This window comes from Ictidomys tridecemlineatus, unplaced genomic scaffold, assembly GCF_052094955.1.
Source record: "Ictidomys tridecemlineatus isolate mIctTri1 unplaced genomic scaffold, mIctTri1.hap1 Scaffold_57, whole genome shotgun sequence".
Taxonomy (NCBI): Eukaryota; Metazoa; Chordata; class Mammalia; order Rodentia; family Sciuridae; genus Ictidomys; species Ictidomys tridecemlineatus.
In genome coordinates, this window is record NW_027523832.1 from 466,175 (window position 1) to 488,450 (window position 22,276).

The following is a 22,276-nucleotide window of genomic DNA, read 5'->3' on the forward strand; positions in this document are numbered from 1 at the left end:
AAATGTTCAGAGGTGAGATGATTAGATTTTCAGTGGATTAATTCATTAGATAGATTAATAATTGAATGGACTACTGGTGGTAACTGTAGGTTGGTAATCCATGGCTGAAGGCAGTAAGTTATGCCTGCCATTGGACTTCATCTTTTTCCTGGCTCCTAGTGTGCCATTTCCCTCCTTATGTGTGTGTTTGTGTCTATCCATCTGTCTGTCTATCTGTCTATCTATCTATCCATCCATTCCTTTCTCTGTTTCCTGGCTGCCATTGGCTGAGAAGCTTTCCTCCACCAGCCCTTCTACCATGATATTCGGCCTTACCCCAGGCTCAGAGTAGTGGAGTTAGCTGCCCATGGACTTAATCTCTGAAACCATGAGCTGAAAGTAAACTTTTCCTCCTCTCGGTTATTCTTTTCAGTGTATTGGTTCCAACAATGCAAAGCTGTCTAACAAATACATTCAATAATACAAACGAAAGTAAATACAGAGGATACTTTCAGTTTCCATGACTTGAGCATTTATAAAATATACATGCTACACCCATCTTCATATCAGTATTATTTACAAGAACGAACAAAGTAGAAGCAATCCAAGAGCATATTGATGGATAAGTGGATAAACGAAATGTGCTACATCCATACCATGGATTATTATCCTGCTTTAAAAAGGAAAGTAACTCTAACACCTACTAATATGAATGAGTGCTGAAAATGTCATGTTAAATAATATATGCAAGATGCAAAAGAACAATGACTGTATGATTCCATTTGTATGAGGGACCTAAAACAACCAAACTTAAAGGCATTGAAATTGGAATGGTGGTCACTGACAGCTGCTTGAGTGGGCAATGGAGAGTTATTGTTTAATGGGCTCAGAGTTTCAGATTTGCAAACTGAAAAATGTTCTGGAGATAATGGTGGTGATGGTTGCCTAACAATGCAAATATACTCAATGCCACTGAACAGTACAATTTAATATGGTTAAATTAGTACATTTAATAATACATATATTCCATAATTTTAAAAACATATGCAGAGAAATTATAATTCTATATATCTAACCAAGGTGCAAAGGTCTTCCTGGTCATAAAAATAAGAATGAGGCATTTTTTTAAAACAGGTAGAAGTCATTTTCTTTCTAATAAATTGTGCATGCTACTTAATAAAGATTTTAAGTTTGAAACATTAATTGGAGTCTTCAGTATTTAGAAATAAAATGCTGGGTTTTAATAATCCTCTTGTCTTTTTTTTCTGATGTTCTTATTCTCCAAACCTAATTCTCCTGAGGAATGTGCTACTCCCTTTTAGTAGGTGAATAGTTTTTATAATTCAAATATTCAGAAGTTTGAGGCAGCTGTGAGGTAGAAGGTCACAGAGGGTGAGATGCTATTTTATTTTAGGGATACTGTATTTAGAATAAATTGGTTTCTTCATTACCTTCAAGAAAAAAGGATGAGAACTAATATTTTTTGAGCATTCATGGTTTGAGCCACCATTCTGGAAACTTTATGTATGTTATCGCATAGAATTCTTATGGCATAGATATAAAAGAAAATAGACTGAAATCGTAAGATACTGTGTCTTCCCTCCCTTCATTTCTGTGGGGAAGAAACCTCATTGGTCAGGGAACTATCTGGTACATTTGACATTTTGTGCAGAGAGTTTTTAGTTGTGAGGCTGGCCTGTGAATTTTAGCCCCTCCTTGAGAATCACAGATCTACATATTAAAGGGTTGAGACTTGGAGAGTATGAGGAACAAGCAAGAGAGGAGATAAATCTGGGTGTTTTTTCTCTGAGAAAGAGAGAAAGAGAAACTTTTGGGGAACGATTGCTATGCTTTAAATAGAGAATGAGATAAACCTCAAGAAGACTTTTAAGAAGTTATCAGTTAAAAGTGAATTTTCTTCTTTATTTTTTGGGACACCAGGGATTGAACCCAGGGATATTTAGCCACTGAAGGACATCCCCAGCCCTATTTTAATATTTTATTTTGAGACAGGGTCTCACTAAGTTGCTTAGGGTCTTGCTAAATTGCTGAGGCTGGCTTTGAACTAGCAATACTCCTGCCTCAGCCCCCCCCCAGCTGATGGTATGAATTTTACCTTTTAGAATGTTCTTAAACAAGATTTGAGTGGCTCTGAATTGTGCTTTTTAAATCTGATTGTTGTTTCTCTGAATGTGACTCTGGTGTTAAAACTGGACCATGAAGTAGGGGTGTGTGTGGGTTTTATGTGGGTTAGACTTTTGAATTGCCATTATGTCTTGTGTTTATAGTTGACACGATGAACTCTGAGGAAGGTCAAATTAGACATTGTACCATTCTTGTTTCCTTTACTTTACAAAAGGCCCAGACTTAGTGTTTTTTTTTATTGTTCTTTTTAGGTACAATGACAGTGGAATTTTGACATATTATACACATGGAGTATAACTTATTCTAATTAGGACCCCATTCTTGTGGTTGGACATAATGTGGAGTTTCACTGGTCGTGTGTTCATATATGAAGATAGGAAAGTTCTGTCCCATTCATTCCACTGAATTTCCCATTCCCATCTCCCGATCCTTCCCTTTGTTCTGCTTTGTCTAATCCAATGAACTTCTTTCCCACCCCCTACCTTATTATGGGTTACCATCTACATACCAGAGAGAGCATTAGGTCTTTGTTTTTTTTGGGGGGGGATTGGCTTATTTCACTCACCATGATATTCTCCAGTTCCATCCATTTACTGGCAAATGCCATAATTAGGTTTAGTTTTCTTGTGCTTGCAAAAAGGTTAGTAGCATGAGAAGGCATTTCTTTTTATTTTAATGATGTAATTTTATGGTGTCAGATCTTAGAGTCAGGGGTAACTTAACAATCTACTATGTGATTCAGAAAGGTGTGTCTGCAAGTTTTTTACTGCTACTGTAACAAATTATCACAACTTTCATGGTTTAATACTATACAGACTTATTACTTGGCAGTTCTGGTAGTCTAAGTCAGTCTTAGTGAGGCAACATCATGATGTCAGCAAAGCCGCATCCCTTTTAAAGGCTCTAAGAAGATGTTGCTTCCTCCTCTTTCTTATTTCTAGTGGCTGCCCACATTTCTTGGCTAATGACCCAATATCACTTCACCCCGTCTCTTCTTGTCTCCCTGATCTGCTGTTTCCCACTTATTAAGGACACTGGTGATTACATTGTGCTCACCAACGTATTCCAAGACCATCTTTCATCTCAACTATAAAGTGCTTTTTTTGCAATGTGAGGTATGACAGTCACAGGTTCCAGGGATTAAGATGTGGACATCTTTGAAGGGCCATTATTCTGATTCCAACAGCAAAGATGTGAGAACATGGAGTGTTTGTGTTCTCATTCTAAAAATATGCTCAAATAATCCATGTTGACTTGAATTTTTTTTAACTATGTGAAACTCTTAGGCTTAAATGACATTTAATTTTCACAGAAGTGATAAGGATGAGTCAAATTTTAATAATATTGATGAAGATACTATTAGGGTTTTTAAAAATAGCTCAGATTCCTCTTCAACCTTGTTCTTAGTAACTAATTACCAGGTGCATTCAGAAGAACTGAGCAATGCCTACAGCAAAGTCAGTAGTCTCTCTGAAACAGGGCACATCTAATGGTTAAATTTTTGGACTAAATTTCTTTTTAAACAATTTCAAAAGTATACCACACCAAGCACAGTGCTTAGTACAGAGTAATAATCCATGAATGCTGATTAAATGATTTAAAGAGTGTATGATCACATCAGGTTTTATTAATGTTGAAATGTGTTGGTGGGAGATGAGCCTGAAAGTTAAATCATTTGTTTTTTTTATTTATTTACTCCTTAAAAATGTGTGTGTGTGTGTGTGTGTGTGTGTGTGTGTATGTTTTCTCTTAAGTTTGTGTTGTGCTTCATGGGACAAAAATCCTGTATGCTACAAACCTGCTCCTTTTAGACCTAAGGTAGTGTAGGAGTTAAGACCAAGGACCAGGCAGTCAAACAGCATGCTCAAACTTCATCTCTGCCATTTTTTTGAGAAGCTGTAGGGCCAACCCTGACCCAATCCTCAGTGTTCCCACCTGAGGGGGATGACAGTAGTACCTGCTGAATTGAGTCACAAGGCTGTGCTGCAAGTTAACTGGTTTTGAAAGAACCTACCTAGACAAGAGAATATGTGTGTCCCATCAACTTTTGGGGAGGGAAAGAGATGAGCATAAATAGATAAGAAAAGGAATGAATATTAAAAACTAGGAAATGCATGGCTCTGCTGATTCTTAATCTCCAACCAAGGGTGGTGAATGAGGGTAGTGTGAAGACAATAGTCTAACATTGTCTGACCTCATGCTATATGCAGTGTTTTTCAGTGACAGATGAGAGATAAATGTAAAAATATAGATGCTGTTACTCTGCACCCTCCCGAATTATTGCTCACCTTCCATGAATTTCATAGGCATCATTTCTAAGGATGGAAACATGCAATGTCAGAATTTCATAGGAGGCAAAAGAGAGGTGGGCTTGCATCATGATAACAGAGTGTGAGGTCAGCCTGTAAGTGACTCAGATGACCTGGTTTTTGCTCACTCTTCCTGTCTGTATCACACTCACAGTGTACAAAGAACGTGTGTTCTGTAGAAAGTATCTATAAATAAAACAAAAGTTGTAAAGCTAAGAGCTGCAAAATGGGCACCAATGGGCACAGGATGGTGGCTCTGGGAGTTCTCAGTGAGGAAACTGGTATCCTCATGAAAATAGTGAAGTCTGATCTGGTCTTGCAAACAGACATCTGAGACTCCCAAGAAAAGGGGATTTCTGGTGAGCAAGATACCTGGAGGGAAACACAGTGGAGATTGAGGTAAGGAGGATAAAATCTCAGTTATTGTTTCCCCTGTAGTTGATTGGCAGTGAGGGTAGGGTGGGAATTCTGAAGCTGTTGCTGGGTTGTAGAGAGCTGATCAATTGGCAGTGTGTGCTTTGGACTGGCAGTCAGATAAATGATCATGTGTTTGGTTAATAGCATTTGAATTGACTATGATTGTGTGCATCTAAGTCCAATAGGAGCAATGGGCAGAATATGGTTGGAAAATATTAGAACTGGCCTTAGGGATTTTTTAAACTTGTTCAACAGGAAGTCTTCAGAGGTGTGGATTGAGGTGCTGAAAATCAAAACCTGTGATGAAAATTAGGGCAGCTGCTATCAAAAATAGTTGGGTGACTTTTGAATAAGTTAAACATAGAATTACCCTGTGACCAGAATTCCATTCCTAGGTATATTCTCAAAAGAACAGAAGAAGAGTCTCCCAACAAAAATTTGTACATGAATGTTCAGATCAGTGTTATTCATAATAGCAAAAAAGGTGGAAACAACCCAAATGCCCATCAACAGTTGAAGGGATAAACATGTGTATGTCCATGAAGTGGAATATTATGCATCCATAAAATAAATGAAATACTGATATGTGCTCCAGTATGGGTGAACTTTGAAAGCATGCTTAGTAAAAGACAGTTAGAAAGCTCACATATTGCATAATTCCATTTATAGGAAATTCTCATAATAGACAAATCCAGAAAGCGGACTAATAGTTGTCAGAAAGGAGGAAAGAGAGAGTGACGAGGGAATTTATTATTCTCATAGAGAATCTTCTTTTGCGGTAGTGGAATGTTTTGAACCCAGATAAAGGTGTTTTCACAACATGAAAATATACTAAGTGCCACTGAATTGTATCCTTCAAAATTGCTAAAATGACAAAATTTTATGTTCTACATATTTTATTAGTTTTAAGAACATGCATGATCTCTGGATGTTCCTTCTGAAATGTAAGCAAACCAGATGTAGGTGGAGTGTGAGAAGTTTTGCATAAGCATCAGCCAGGATATGGGTGCTTAAAATAGAAAAAAGAAAAGAAAAGAGAACCACAGAAGAAAATTAGAAGTTAAAAATTTCAATAATAGTGCTCTTAGATCCTTGCAGTATATTGTTTTTTTAATAATAATTTTTGAAATATTTTTATTTTTTAAAATATATTCCTTTTAAATGAAAGTGAAATTTTTAACTTTAACCTTTTATTTTTAAAACCATCTAAAGCAGATAGGAGTTTAGCAAAATATTTCTATCCATCTATCTAATCTATTTATCAAACAATTAATTATCTATGTGGTCAACCCTCTATCAGTACATATATACCTAGAAAATTTTCTAATATAAAAAATAGTAATTTCTGGATGGAAGAATTCTGGTGATGAAAATAAGTTTTCCTTTTAATATTTGCATTTTCTGAATTTCTTGTAATGAGCATGTATCATTTTTATAAACAGCTTTTTGTGATTTTTCTAACCAAGTAGTCTAGTAAGAAATAATAATAATAATAATAATAATAATAATAATAATAAGTGGCACAGAGGGGTAAATATGCTGAGATGTAATGACAATTAGTTCTGGGGGAAATATAGTTGATTTTTTTTGGTTGTTTTTTTAATTTTCTTGGGTTATTTTTTCAATTCCCAAGGTAATATTTTAAAAATACATAAAACTTAGAGAACCATTCAGAAGCTTGGCCAATGTCACAAAACTGTTCAGAGTGGAACTGGCCAGGGCTGGGATTCAGATTTTCTTGAAATCAAAGCTTCATTCTCAGCCTTGAGTTAATCTTCATATGTAGTATGGCTTTGTTTTTCAAAAATTCAGTCTCAATGCAATTTTCCCCTGAATTCTAACTACTGACTGAGTCCTACATCTGTCATTAAAAATGCCAAGCCTGCAGAGGATGGCATTGTCTGTGCTTCCAGTTCCAGGAAATTATCCACCTACCACCAAAATGCCCAGGGATGGAGCATCTTCTGTGTACAGAGCACAAACAGGATGCATTGCTCAGCAACTCAGAGTCCGGAGTCATTGTGAATTAAGATACCCAGAAGCCCACTGCAGAGGGGGCTCTGTGGTGTTTGATTACCCATTTACTCACTGCTTATTGAGTTCCTGGGAACTATAAATGTGGATCCCTGATTGTTAGTAATGTTCTCCTTAAGACATTTTTTTTTCCCAAGCAGAAACCAACTTATGCTAAAAGAGAAACTTTATCATAGGAATACTGGATGGTGCCAAGCAGGGTGGTGTACTCCTGTAATCCCAGCAATTAGGGAGGCTGAGGCAGAAAGATTGGAAGTTCTAGATCAGCCTCCACCACCTACTGAGATCCTGTCTCAAAATAAAAATTAAAAAGTGTTGGAGATGTAGATCAGTGGTAAAGCACCTCTGGGTTCAATCCCCAGGTCTACAAAACAAAAAGCAAACAACAAAAACCTAGATGGTTTTTTAGGATTGAAAGACCAAGCTATATCTGAAACTCAGACACAAAATGGCACCAGGGATGGGACTTAGAAATTCAAAACAAATGGTCTAAAGTCACATGGTTGGAATTTAAACCTTTGCTTTGACATTAACCCTCTGGCCTTAGATAATTTACTTAACCACTCCATCTGCTTATCTGTTAAGGAAACCTAACAGTAGTGTCCTCACTGGTAATTCTGAGCCCTAAGCAGGTTACGTATATAAAAAGGGCTTATCAGAGTGACTGATATCTCTTTGAATTCTTCTTATTATAATATACCACTGAATACTTGATTTCTTAACTTCCTATCATACTGCTCAGTCCTATAGATTTTGTATGTACCAGTTCAGCTTCAGTAGGCATAGTAATTTGACAACCTCTTGGTTTCAAATCCAAATTTCTAGAAAAGATGTTGGTTGGCTTAATTTAGTAGGAGTTCTTTCCTGGTGCAATAAACAGAAGCCAGTAAGTACAGACTAGTTGTAAATAATCATGGCTGTTGGGAATCCAGTGTTACCCCATGCATGAAAGAAAGGAGGACTGAGCCAGGGGGTAGGCACTACCTGGACCAATGGAGAAGTGTATAGTACAAGGAGGAAATCTCTAGATGTGCTGATTTTTGGCTGGCATTAAGAAGGAAAAGTGGGAAAAAATTCTTTGCTTTAACTTGGATGTGCAAAGACTATTTCTGTGAATTGCTATCTTTCTTTTTCAAATCTTCCAATCAACCAACCAATCTTTCCATCACCCAGCCAACTGTGTTCTTTGATTAAACAGTTTGTGATAGAGACTTTGAAAGCTACCATGGAGATAGTGAAGGAAATAATATACTTGGTCTTTTTTTCTTTCTTTCTTCATTGCCTATTCATTAGCATGGACGGAGAGGTATGAGCCTTCACTCTTCCCCACAGTGAATTGTTTTTAACAAAATCTGACACTCTGGCAGCAGTAATAGATTTTTCTACAGGTTATTGTTAGAAATCTTTTCTTCATAATAGATTCGACTTTACTAAACACCAAGCTACAGTTGAGTAAGATGCCCTACACTGTGTAATTAAGTTGTGAATCACTAAGATACCTGGATAATTATATTCAAGTCTGCACTTTTGAAAGAACACCAAACTACCTTGGAGGTTTCAACCTCCATTAATAATTGACAGGATTCATTTGTTTACAAGATAACAGAGAACCCAGCTCAGACTAGCTACAACAATAAGAGGAACTCATCAGCTTATTTAACCAAGGAGTTCCATGATAGATTAAGACTTCAGGCATAGATTGATCTAGTGATTTACCCATATCACTAGGGTGCTTTTTGCTTTTCTCCATATTATCTTCCATTAAAGGTTGGAATCCTTCATGACTTCAAAAGGATGGTGGTAGAAACAGAAGCTCCATTTTTTTTTTTCTGTTTCAGCAGATTGGAGAATGTATTCTTTTGGCAGCTTCTACAGAAAAGAGAAGATACTTTTTTCCCCAGAATCCCTCCAAAAGGCCATTCACACTGCCTGGGAAAAGGATGTATTGACATAAGCCAGTCAAGGCTTATGCCAATAAGCATTGATTAATAATCCTTGATAATAATACTACCCATGGATTCTTTGGAGAGTTCAATTCCAGCTAGACCTTTTGACTGAGAAATTCGGGTGACAATAGTGATTTCTACTCAGGTGTGTGGCTTAAAGTTCTGCACAGGTGCTGATGCTGATGGTACCGCTCGGATACCTGGTAGTCCTGCTTAGGCAAGTAGTTTGGAACCCACTCTAACGCTGAGGCCTGGAGCCCTGGACCGCACACTGGCCAAGATTCCTGTGCAGGAGCAGAAATATCACTAGCAGAGAAGCAGTATTCTCACTACTTGATTCCCAGGTCACAGAGCGACACAGAATGGTGCCTCTCTCTGGCCCACCATCTTGGATCCCATGATTCTTTTATGATGGTCCTCTTCCATAGCCATAGATAAGGTATTTTTGTAACTGCAAAATCTAAAAGCATAACATGAATATTTGGTTCAGACACTTTTAGTGATTTGTCAGTGCTAATTTTACCCTGTGTGTGAATAGGCTAATCAAGGGCCATTCCTACAGAGGGTTGGGGACTCTAGGTTGATGCTAGCTTATGGGAACAAGACCTAGGCTCAGTGACTCAGCTATAGACAATTGATCTGGATGATTCCTGGCCTATGGCAAGGTCTCAAGCCAGCACTTCAAAAGATTTCCTGGCTTGATAAAATATTTCCTTAAGTAAAACTATAATAACATCTGAAATATTAATTGCTTAGGGATAAACTTTGAGAAAAAAATCCATACTTGTATACTGAAAGCTATAAAACAGTTTAAGAGAACCTTTTAAGCTATAAATCAATGGAGATGTATACTCTTAGATAGATGTAAAGGCTTTATATTATTAGGGTGCAATTCTTCCCAAGTTAATCTATAGATCTCTAACACTCCCAACCAAAATGAAAACAGGCTGGTTTTTTTTATAAGCTTAAATAATTTTAAAATGGGGAGCAGACTTCCTTTGGCAGCACACATACTAAAATTGAAAAAGGGTAGCAAAGTTGAAGTAATAACACTACTTGATGCTAAGAAAGAATTATTATAAATCTACAGTAATTACAATAGCTTGGTACGGGTACTAAGGGAGACAAATTGATCAATGGAACAGAACAGAGATTCCAGAAATAGACCTATATGTATTTAGTTAATAGATTTTTGACAAAGGCTATTTAAAGGACAATTCTTTCCAACAATTGGTGCTAGAACAATTGTACATTCATGGGCAACTAATTAACTCTAATTCATAGTTCATGCCACATATAAGACTTAGTTCAGGTGGCCGTGTCTATTGGTGGAGAGGCAGGCAGGGCGGGTCGCTGCGAGCTGCTGCGGGCGAGGCTGAGCAGGTGGAGGCAGGCAGCCGGCCGGGGAGGCACAGTCTGGGCTGCTGCATACCGGTCTGGCCATGGCAATGGCACCTCTGAAAGTGTGCATCGTGGGCTCGGGGAACTGGGGTTCAGCTGTTGCAAAAATAATTGGTAATAATGTTAAGAAACTACAGAAGTTTGCTTCCACAGTCAAGATGTGGGTCTTTGAGGAAACAGTGAATGGGAGAAAACTGACAGACACCATAAATAATGACCATGAAAATGTCAAATATCTCCCTGGACACAAGCTGCCAGAAAATGTGGTCGCCGTCTCCAATCTCACCGAGGCTGTGCAGGATGCAGACCTGCTGGTGTTTGTCATTCCTCACCAGTTCATTCACAAGATCTGCGATGAGATCACTGGCAGAGTACCCAAGAAAGCACTGGGGATCACCCTCATCAAGGGCATAGATGAGGGCCCCGAGGGACTGAAACTCATTTCTGACATCATCCGGGAGAAGATGGGCATTGACATCAGTGTGCTGCTCGGCGCCAACATTGCCAGCGAGGTGGCTGCGGAGAAGTTCTGTGAGACCATCATTGGCAGCAAGATCATGGAGAATGGCCTTCTCTTCAAAGAACTTCTGCAAACCCCCAATTTCCGAATAACTGTGGTTGATGATGCAGACACGGTTGAACTTTGTGGTGCTCTTAAGAACATTGTGGCCGTGAGAGCTGGGTTCTGCGATGGCCTCTGTGGAGACAACACCAAAGCCGCCGTCATCCGCCTCGGCCTCATGGAAATGATCGCTTTCGCCAGGATCTTCTGCAAGGGCCAGGTGTCCACAGCCACCTTCCTGGAGAGCTGTGGGGTGGCCTACCTGATAACCACCTGCTATGGAGGGCAGAACCGCAGGGTGGCAGAGGCATTCGCCAGAACTGGGAAGACCATTGAAGAATTGGAGAAGGAGATTCTGAATGGGCAGAAGCTGCAAGGACCTCAGACTTCTGCTGAAGTATACCGCATCCTCAAACAGAAGGGACTCAAGGATTAGTTTCCATTGTTTACCGCCGTGTATCAGATCTGCTACGAAGGCCGACCTGTCTCAGAGATGCTGTCCTGTCTCCAGAGCCATCCCGAGCACATCTAACGGGAATCACATAAGGGGCTGGGGAAAGTCCTGCCTCTCCCCTCAGTCTTTTGGGTTCTTGTGGAAACCAACACTTGGCAACAAGAGATTTGCCGAATCATGCTCCTAACACGGACATGTATGAATTGTTACAGGTTCGTTTTTGAATTACCAGAGGCAGTTCGTTGGCTCAACTGTACAGGGCAACAACTAAACACACATGTGGGCATGTGTGTTCATTTCTCATTGTGTGGGTGTTTCTACTAATCAATATTATACATCCTTTTCAAAGATCACATTTGAAATTTCCCCACTGTGATACTCTATAAGATTGGGACTATCTCAGCTAAATTTTTTAGATGTACTTCATATGTATTTGAGTGGATGAATTATTTTTTTCTCCTTCTTTTGATGATAAATTTAACCAGCATTTAAATGGTTGGTAGGATGAGGAAGGGAATGTGTTCAAAGATCACCGTATTTAACATTTAAACACTATCTCAAACCAGCATAATTAACTTACTTTGATTGTGGGTTGGTGGTTTTTTTTTTTTTTTTTTACAATTAGATACTTTCAATTAGATAATCCACTTATATACTTCCCCTCTTGCTGCAGTTTTCTGAATTTTTAGCCTTCTTGCTCTTCATTAGCTGCCAGAATGTGCTTTTGTAAAGATTTTAGCAGTGGGAGAAGACAGAAAATTTACCGGGATTTTCCTGCCATGACTGATGTTCTGATTAACAGACACTACCTACTCTGTGCTAGGTGGTGCTTTTTTGCAAACATTTCTTAAGTCCCCCAGATCCTCTGAGAGGGTGCTGCTATTATTCCTCTTGTAAGATGCAGTTGCTATACCTGGTCATCTGGGTGTGTGTGAACAGAGCCAGGAATGGAGTGTGGCACTCTCTACCTGCCAAAATGTGGGACCTTTTAAGATACTATTAGGCTTTTCTGGTCTCCAGCTAGTTGGTTGTGGAAAGTGTCCCATGCAACTTTCCTGAGATCACAGGAGGACATCCTGACACTGAGATGTGTGGGGGTCAGGGTCTTAATGATTGCCACACCAGGTGTGGTCCACGGTCAGGTAGTATCTGCTTCACTCTTTGGAATCCAGTTTCCCAGGCCCTGCCCTGGACCCCTGAGTGCTGTCTCTGCTTCAGTACACCTCTGTGTGTTTCTGATGCTCACTCTAATTTGAGAACCACTACTTTCAAAAATTTATTTCATCCTGGCCTGTCACACATTGTGTTCCACAGGAAGCAAGCATCCTGGACTCCAGGGGTTGTTCCAGGAGTACAGGAGACCTGGGGGAAGCTGCATACATCCATCCCTCTTGAAGGTGTAGAATGTATGTTAGTGTCAGGGGAAGCTGTCTGCTTATCCTGGCGAGTCCCAAACATGTTAGGCTTAGGGAGATGTTTTAGCAAAGGAAACTAGCCAAAGTTTCCAGGGAACACTGTTATAGGCTGAGGTGACTTTAGGCCAGCTCGAGTAGATCCTTTGCTCTCTGCAAGCAATGAGCCTGAATAGCTACCTGTGGAATTGTGAGTTCTGAACTTTTGCAGTTCAGGTCAGCCATGAATCTTTTATGGAGCTTTAAGGTGACACTGTCGAGTACAACCAAGTCTACTTGTCAGCCTCGCTGAAACGCACATCATGTGGGATAAGTGCTTTTAATTTTAGAATTAGAATGGAATGACTGTACCCCTCAAAATGAGATTGGTTTCAGAATACCATTCCACAGTCACCTTATATAGCATTCCATAAGTATTAAAAAAACCTATGAATGTTATTTATATATTCATGAATTTTTAGTTACTTTGTGAGATTTTTTTTTTACCCCACCCCACCCAACCCCAACCCTAATTTGAGGGGTTATTTTTCCCTTCTTTCTTTTGTTCTTCTATAGCTGAAATGATTGTAGAATTGATTTCTGTGGGAATTCTAGAAGCTATCTAAAACACTTCTGGGGCCTTTTTCAGCCTCATACACAGAAGTACATGGAAGCGCACACAATGCTATAGGTTTCAGCAGTTTTAATGCCACTGTTAAATCAATTTTGGGGTCTCCTGATAAATCTTTTTTAAAGTTTGTACATAGGTAACAAAGAGTTACTTTTTAAGATATAAAAAGGGCTATAAGCTAATTGTGGTGTCTACTAAGTAGGATCATGTGCTGGGAAGATTTGAGATTTTGTGTTTTCCCATCTGCATTCGGCCTCCTCTGGGTTTTGAACCTGAATGTTTTTTTCTTTCCAAATCCCCTTTTACTGGAGCTGAGCATTGTGGCACATGCCTATCATCCCTGCGGCTTGGGAGGCTGAGGCAGGAGAGTCATGATTTCAAAGCCAGCCTCAGCACTTAGCAAGGCCCTAAGCAACTTAGCAAGACCCTGTCTCTAAATAAAATGTATAAAAAGGGCTGAGGGTGTGTCTCAGTGGTTAAGTGCCTCTGGATATATTCCCTGGTACAAAAAGAAAAAAAAAATCCCTTCTTACCGCTCTGAATTCTGCTGACCATACCTCTCGAACATACTTATGATAATCTGTACATTATGGGAAAAGGTAAATTTTATATAAGTTGATTCTCTGCTACTTATAGATATTTATTACTCTATGAGTCATCTATTTTTGTAACCACCTGTGGTCCGTCCTTTATTTTAATTCACACTTCTTACCAATGATGGTGATAGGGAGGGAGGCACCGAGATGAGGAAAGTTCATTTGTACTATTTCAGCCAATCTGTGAATGTAAAAACTACCCTGTGGCCTTGCTGTGGTCCACCCTGCCTGGTGTGGAACAGATGCCTGTCTTGACCCCCACCCTGGGGATGGAGTGGAGCTCCCTCTCTGGTCCTTTCCTCTCGCCCTTACCTGTGGGGTCCGCCTGTGGAGGGTGTTCTGGGGAGGTGCTAGTGTGCAAAGGGAAATTGAGTATTCCCCCTGGTTCTGATCTTCTGCCCATTTACTTACACGTGGACTGTATTTGTTTACAGACAGTAGGTGGATGTATGATTTAAAGCTTGGTTTAATAAACATTTAACCCCTCCAAAAAAAAAGAGTTAGTTCAGAATAAGTCATAGACCAAAATATGAAACCAAAATTATTAAACATCTATTAAAAAAACAGAAAATCTTTGTGAACTTGAACAAAGCAAAATCATTTAAGATATAACACCAAAGGCATAATCCATAATAAAATCAATAAGTTGGACTTCATCAAAACCAAAAACTTTTGTTTAAAAGGTACGGATATAAAAATGAAAACATAAACCACAGACTGGAGAAACATATTTGCAAATCACATACCTTAGAAAAAATTATAACTAAAAGGATTTGCAAAATACATTAATAAGAAAACAAACAACCCTTATAAAAATGAGCAAAAGATCTGAACTGAGACTTCACTGAAGAAGTTGTAAAGATGGCAGACAAGCACATAAAAATACTCAACACCATTTTTCTTTAGGGAAATGCAAATTTGAATCCATGAGCAAATCACCTATTAACATGTGATGATTTAAATTTAAAAGGATTGACACACCCAGTATTGGTGGGCATGTGAAATGCTTGGCCCTTTCATACACTGCTGGTGGGAATGTAAAATGGAACAACCACTTTGGAAACGTTTGTCATTTTCTTAAAAATTTACAGCTATTAAATAGATAAAAAATTTGGGTAGAACAACCACTCAGCAGTATGAAACAGTAGAATACAAGACAGACCATATCATGAAAGAATCTCAAAAATAGGTGTGCTGTGTAAAAGAAACCAGTTGAAAGTAGTACATACTGTGTGATTTGTTTTATTAAAATTTTTAGTTCAGGTAACCTGATCTATAATGACAAAAAGAAGATCAATAATTTCTTGGGGATAGTGGGCAGGATGGAGAAGGTAAAGGAGGGGAATAAAATGGGGTTTGCATTGGGCTGGGGATTCGGCACAAGTGGTAGCACATTCACCTTGCATGCATGAGGCACTGGGTTTGATCCTCAACACCACATAAAAATAAAATAAAGATGTTGTGTCCACCTAAAACTAAAAAATAAATATTAAAAATGGGGTTTGCAAAACTTTGGGGGTGATGGACATGCTCTTCTGTTTGTGGCAATTTATTCATGGAAGTATACATATGTCAAACTTATAAAATTAAATTTTAAATAACTTAGTGAAGCTATGAAAGAATGGGAGAGAGGGTGATGAACAAAGGAGGCAGAGAAGAGGGAGAGAAAGAAGAAAGAAGAAGGGAAAGCAGAGCAGAAAAAGTTGGGTCAACCTAACATCAGGGTTCTGAAGAGCCAGCTGCATGCAAAGGCTAGAGTGAACTTCTCTGGTTTCTGTCTCTTCTCTTGGCTTTGTCTTCTTTTCCTTGGCTTCAACCAATGGCTGATTCTCTCCCAGTGACAAGCAACTGCTCAACAGGCAATCTCTAGGGAAGATAGATCATCTTCTCCACCGGTTCCAACACAAGAGTCCTAATGTAGAGTCTCACAGATGTGATTTAGGTCACATGAACCTGGAAATGTGCTGATCATCAGGCTTATCCAGGTATCTGCTCCTGGATTAGGACTGGTAAGTGTGTCCTGTTCCGGGCGACTTAAACACTCAAACCTGCCCACCCAGGGATGCCACCTGTCATGTTGCATACTCAGGGGTCACTCCAGGGGAAATTTAAACACAGACACACAGAGAGGTAAAGTCATGCACAGACAGAAACACAGATAAATTACCATGTGACTACATGAGTAGAGACTGAAGCCAGGCAGGTGTAAGCCAAAGAATACTAAGAATTGCCGGGAATACCAGGAGCTAGGGAAGAGCAAGGAGGAGATTCTCCCTCCAGCCTCCAGAGGAACCTAACCTGCCACTGACTTGATTTTCGATGGCTAATCTCCAGAACTAGGACAGAATAAATTGCTGTGGTTTGGACCTTCCAGTTTATGGTACTTTGTTATGACAGCCCCAGGAAACTAACATACATATCCATGGGAAGAATATTTTAAAAATTTAAAAAAATGATAGCAAGACAGCAGATAATAAGTAAAAGCCCCTTGCTTTTAAATTTTCATTATGTTCTGGAAATCTTTCTACATCAGCAAATATAGAATCACATCTTTTTTAAAGCACTGTGCAATGGGAAAACAAATGTCTGGAGGTTAAGTTAGAGAGAAAGGAGAAGAGGAAATTGTCAGAGAGATTGGAGGAGAATTGGCCAGAAACAGAAACTTCGAATGAGGAGGTTTCTAGAAGACCCTAAGTAGGTGGAATGGAGAAGTAGAGCCAAGGAAATCAGGGTTGAAGAATGTTTTGCCAGGGGCACCATATGAATCCTGGACCATCCAGGTAAGAATCTCTCAGTAGACCTAGAGGAGCCAGAGCTAATGTTAAGTTAAAGATCTTTTTTCTGAAGCACCCATTCTTTAAAACAAGGCAATAAAGTTGTGCAGAATGAAGCTAGGTGCTGTGGTGTTCACCTGCAGTCTTAGCAGGTCAGGAGGCTGAGGCAGGAGGATCATGAGTTCGAATTCAGTCTCAGCAATTAGCAAGGCCCTAAGCAACTCAGTGAGATCCTGTCTCTCAATGAAAGTGGTTGGGATGTGATTCAGTCCTTAATTGCCTCTGGGTTCGATTCTTGGTACCCCCCCCCAAAAAAAAAGACAGAATGATACATAGTGAATGTTAGATACAACAGTGGAATAGTGGTAGGAAATGTGATACTTTTATATCTTATGCAATTATTTCCTATCTCTATTGCACCACTGTACCTAATATGCAATTATATTATATATACACACATATTACATTATATATTTCCCACCATCCTTGCTGAGATTGAACCCAGAGCCTTGTGCATGCTATCTATGCAAGCCCTCTACAACCAACTTACACCCTCAGTCCCAATGTTATATTTTAATGTGACTTCAGAAGTCAATATAGATGTACACTCAGCTTGGACTCTGTTTGCAAAGATCATTATTAAAGGTATGAAAATAAAAAACAACCTTCTAGACTATTATATTTCATCTCTCACAATGTTTACTGTAATCATGGTCAACTATAATGTTTTACAACTGTAGAAACATATAGGAACCTCCTAACATCTCTTGAGAACTTACATGCTACACACAGTGTCTTTTGATTACTGTGAGCTAACCGATTGCTCCACTGGAGCTCCCACACATGGTGTCTTAAGTTTACCTCATTTAATTCTCAAAACTGCCTCTGAAGTAGGTTTTTAGTACTTTCATTTTACATTTCAGGACACTATTGTTCATGTAAATTACTTTTTCTAAGGTAACTCAGAAAGGGGAGGGATCACGGTACAGATACCAGCTCCTGTGACTACTAGGAGCCAGGAGAGGAGAAGGAGTTGCCCTCTCATTATTGAACAGTAAACCGGTGATAACTGGAACACACTTCTACTGCATGGTGGACCCCAGATGGTTTTCAAATCAAAAGGGAAAATAGCGAAGCAAAAAAAATAACAGAGGAGGAAAACCTTTTGGTCATGTTTGGTCTTCTACCTGTAAAACAACAATCAGTAGAGCCACCCTGCATGCCCCGAAAAAATTTAAATTTGTATGTTAATAAGTAATACTGTCTCACATTCTTACTTCCTCAAAACAAAGGTCAGCTGGGACTGGAAGAATTGATTTTGACTTAAGACTCAGTACAGAGGCCAGATTCTTAGCCTAGATAGCCCAAGGTCTAAACATGATGAGAGGGGCTTTAGGAGTTTAGAAGCTTGTGGGACTCCTGATGCTGTGTGTCCACTTCATTTCATAAGATGAGTTGAAATGTTCCCCTGATCAACATGGCCCAGTGTGAGCCCTGTACCCCTAGAGGATGCTTCTGCTCTCCATAATAAAAGAGCACACATTGAGATCTAGCTAGTATGATTATATGCAAATTTATTGACTCTGCTGTGTATACTGCTAGCGTTCAATAAATGTTTTTTAATTTGTATTTCTAATAAGACCTAGAATAAATAACACATTAGTTTTTTAAAATATCTTTCAATTGTTGTCAATGGACGTGCATTTTATTTGTTTATTTATAGGCAGTGCTAAAAATTAAACCCAGTGCCTCACACATGCTAGGCAAGTGCTTTAGCACTGAGTTACAACCCCAGCTGCACATGTATTACTTTTAAGTTAAATAGAAACACATGCTCTGACTAAACAGGACAATTTCTCTCCTATCCTTTCCTCTTGACTCTTGACCTTTTGAAGGCCAGAGAGAGGGTTAAATATGAGAGTTAATAAGAGAGTAAGGGAATTAAAAGCAGTGCTTTTATTTATTTATTTTTTAATATTGTATTATTTTATTAAATTCTACCAGATAGTATTTTGAATAAGGTAAAAAAAATCTATGGAAATCAGAAAAGTTCTTACTTCCATATGGAATATAACTTGAATGGGTACAGTGGAAGTTTCTTTTTTTAATTGATTTTATTATTATTTTTTTAAATAAACAACAAAAGTGGAATGTTGCACATATTCATTGGGATTATGTCTTAGAGTTACCCCTTGTCCTGGCAATTCAAAAGTGATTTGTGTGAAAATGCCCATTTCAACATAGTAAAAAAAATGTATTTATTGCTATTTTTTTCTGATTAAATATTTATAAAGAAAATCTTACTGCCAAGGTAAGAAAGAGTGTCCCTGGCTCTTGTAATATTGTTAATTCTTTTTTTTTAAAATTTTTGTGAGTCACCAGATATAGCCACCATACAAATAGTATTTCTCTCTGGATCCATGAACCCTATCATAAGATAGTAGTGGTAAGAGTGTTAGATAAATCTTGGAGTAATGAAACCTGACATACCTACCTTACAGGTTTCTTGAAAGGAGAGCATAAAATAATTGATGTGAGTGTGTTTAAAAAAAGTATTATAAAATTTAATATAATATTTTTGCATGCTTTGGTTCCAATATTATTTTCCATTGTCTTGTTTATTGACTCTTGTCCACATACATGCATATGAAAAAGAGCATTCATAGTTCTTTTTTTTTACTCTTCTTGAGAAATTGGAATTTCTTTTCTTCATGAAGGTAGTATCACTTAGATTTTAATAAAAATTTCAATTTCTTATTTTTTGTTTCTACATCTTCCAGGGTGGGCTTAAGATAAGTACATCATGTGCTCTCTGGAGCCTTATAATCTTTGAACATATCTAAACAGCACAAATGAAAGTATTTCTCTGGGAGTGACATCTGCAGTCCACTTCCAACTCCTTGTATCAATTTGTGGGTAAATTAATACAGTGATATGCCAACATATTATGTTACCCACATGGATAGTAATATACCTGCACTTAATTTATAGATGTCTCCTTTTTTTTCTGAGATGGAGGCTGAAATGATTACAGACGCCTCATTCAAATGTATCCTGTTAGTCTTTTTTCTGAGGCATCATTAATTTTTTTTAAAGCCTAGCCAGTAAATTCTTAGATATCAGACAGCCATTCATTTGCAAAAGAAAGATTGAAGAAATAATGCAATAAAACATGTTTGAATAGTTTTCATTTTCAAACAATGTATAGCTTTTTGTTAATAAAACCAAAGACATGAAATTAGAAATAAAATGAAAATGTGGACTGTATATATTTGCCACTGAATGCTGCTTGGATAAGAAATGAATCCCCAGATGAAAGCAGTGTGAGTCATTTCAAATCTAACAGCCTTATATTATCATAAAATTGCATTGATGTAGTTGTAAATACCCATGAAGAATTCTATAAGGAACTTTTGATCTTGGAGGACTCCAGGGTTAGGGATACAGACTGAAGGGGGAATATTTAAGTTTTTTTTTAATCCAGTGGATTCTGCAACATAGTCACATCTAATTTACTTAAAATGGAGCAATTAGATTTTTAGAATAAAGTATTAAAGAAGAGATTTGAACACAAAACTATATTTCCCTACATGGAATATTAGAACTGCAAGAGGGTTAGCATCTATTCTAGGAAGAGATATTTCCACATCCCACTCATGTTGCTAATTAGTCCTGCACTCCTTCCTCTAAGCCTCTATATGACTTCAGAATCCCTCTCGACACAGTGCTCCAGGCAGCTTTATAATTTAATTTAATAATTTAATTTAATTTTTTTAGTTGTAGATGGACACAATAACTTTATTTTTTAATTTATTTTCATTTAGTGCTGAGGATGGATCTTAGTGCCTCACATGTGTGAGGCAAACACGTTTCTGCTGAGCCACAACCCCAGCCCCTCCAGGGCAGCTTTAATAGACCATTAGAAATGACATATAATTGAAATTTTTATTTAATTGTAATATGGAACTTTTCAAACAATCATCTTTCATTTCCTTCAAAACTATGTTGCTATATTGAAATGTTGAAATATTTAACTATATTTCTCATGAACCATATGTTCCAGATATTGGGCATATACCCTAATATAAAAGATCTGAATCCTGCCTTCAAAGGATTTTCTGTTTGGGAAGAGAAAAATAGAAGTTAATGGGATTTAACACAGTGTACTAAAAGCAATGATGGAGTTTGTTATAATTTAGATGTGGTGTTCCCCAAAAGCTCACGTGTAAGACAAAGCAAGAAGGTTCAGAGGAGAAATGATTGAGTTGTGAGAGCCTTAACCCAAGCAGTGAATGAATCCCTGATGGGATTAACTGGGTGGTGACTGGAGGCAGGTGGGTGTGGCTGGAGGAGGGGGCATTGGGGGAATGGCTTTGGGGGTCTCTATTTGTCTCTGGAGAGTGGAGACTCTCTCTGCTTCCTGATCACCATGTGAACTGCTTCCCTCCACCACACTCTTTTGCCATGTTGTCCTGTTTCACCTTGAGCCCTGAGGAATGGAGCCTGCTGTCCTTGGACTGAGACCTCTGAAACCATGACCTCAAATAAACCTTTCCTCATCTACAATTGTGCTGGTGAGGTCTCCATTTAGTTGCAACAGCAAATAAAAAACTGACTAAAAGCGAAATATAAAAATAATATAAATGTAATATAAATATAAATAGTTAGAACAGCATCATAACCTGGAGCTGATTAATTTTTTTTTTTTTAATAGAGGATGCCTGTTTTTTTCTTATAACGAACAAGTTATCCAGGCAAAGTTTGAATGTTCTAGAATAAGTCATCAACTTTTTAAAAAAAATCCTTGGAACCCTTTACAATCTTTTTTTAAAGTTGTAATTGGATACAATACTTTTATTTTTACTTGTTTATTTGTATGTGGTGCTGAAGATTGAACCCAATGTCTTTTATGTGCAAGGCAAGCGCTCTACCACAGAGCCACAACCTCCACGCGCTCCTCCCCCTTTGCTGAGGATCCCTAAAAAAGTGAAACAAAACTACTAGATGATCCAGTAACTTTACTCTAAGGTACATACCCCAAAAAAGTAAGAGTACACACGTAAATAGATTCTGATATACCTGGATTCACAAACATCATTCACAGAAATACCCATTAGGGAGCTGTCACTTCTTAGCTTACTGTCTGGCTCAGTTCAGCTTTTCCAGAACCTGGTACACAACAGCATTCCTAATGAAGAGGAAGAACTTGATGAGGGCTATGCAGGGGTTGAGGACCAGGAGAATATCCCACCTTCGCACCTTTTTCCCGACACCTACCCTCTACATCTGCTTCATCACCTGTGGCATCTTCAATGGCATTCTCTGTTATCTCCTTCACATACATCATCTCTGCTTGCCATTCACACTCCACCATGATCTTTTGGATTTGGGGCAATTTCAGCTGGAATTAGGGGAAGGTGAGTTTGGTCCCTCAATATCAGTGGGAGTATTAAGGGAGATTGGGAGAGGAACACACCTTTGTTCATGGTACCCATGGCCTTGGTAATACCCTTCATGGCTTGTGCCATTGAGCTGTTGGACTTAAGCTCCTGTGTCTTGAGGGACTCAGCCAGGAAATTGGCCTGCATGATACAAACTTATGGCACTCAATGCTAGGTATGTGCCAGGGCTTTTGCC

General features: G+C 38.5%; 1 pseudogene; it reads left to right on the forward strand.

Moving 5' to 3' along the window:
- The first annotated feature begins 10,181 nt into the window (after positions 1–10,181).
- On the forward strand, positions 10,182–11,857 carry LOC144374074 (glycerol-3-phosphate dehydrogenase 1-like protein pseudogene; annotated as a pseudogene).
- Positions 11,858–22,276: the final 10,419 nt, after the last annotated feature.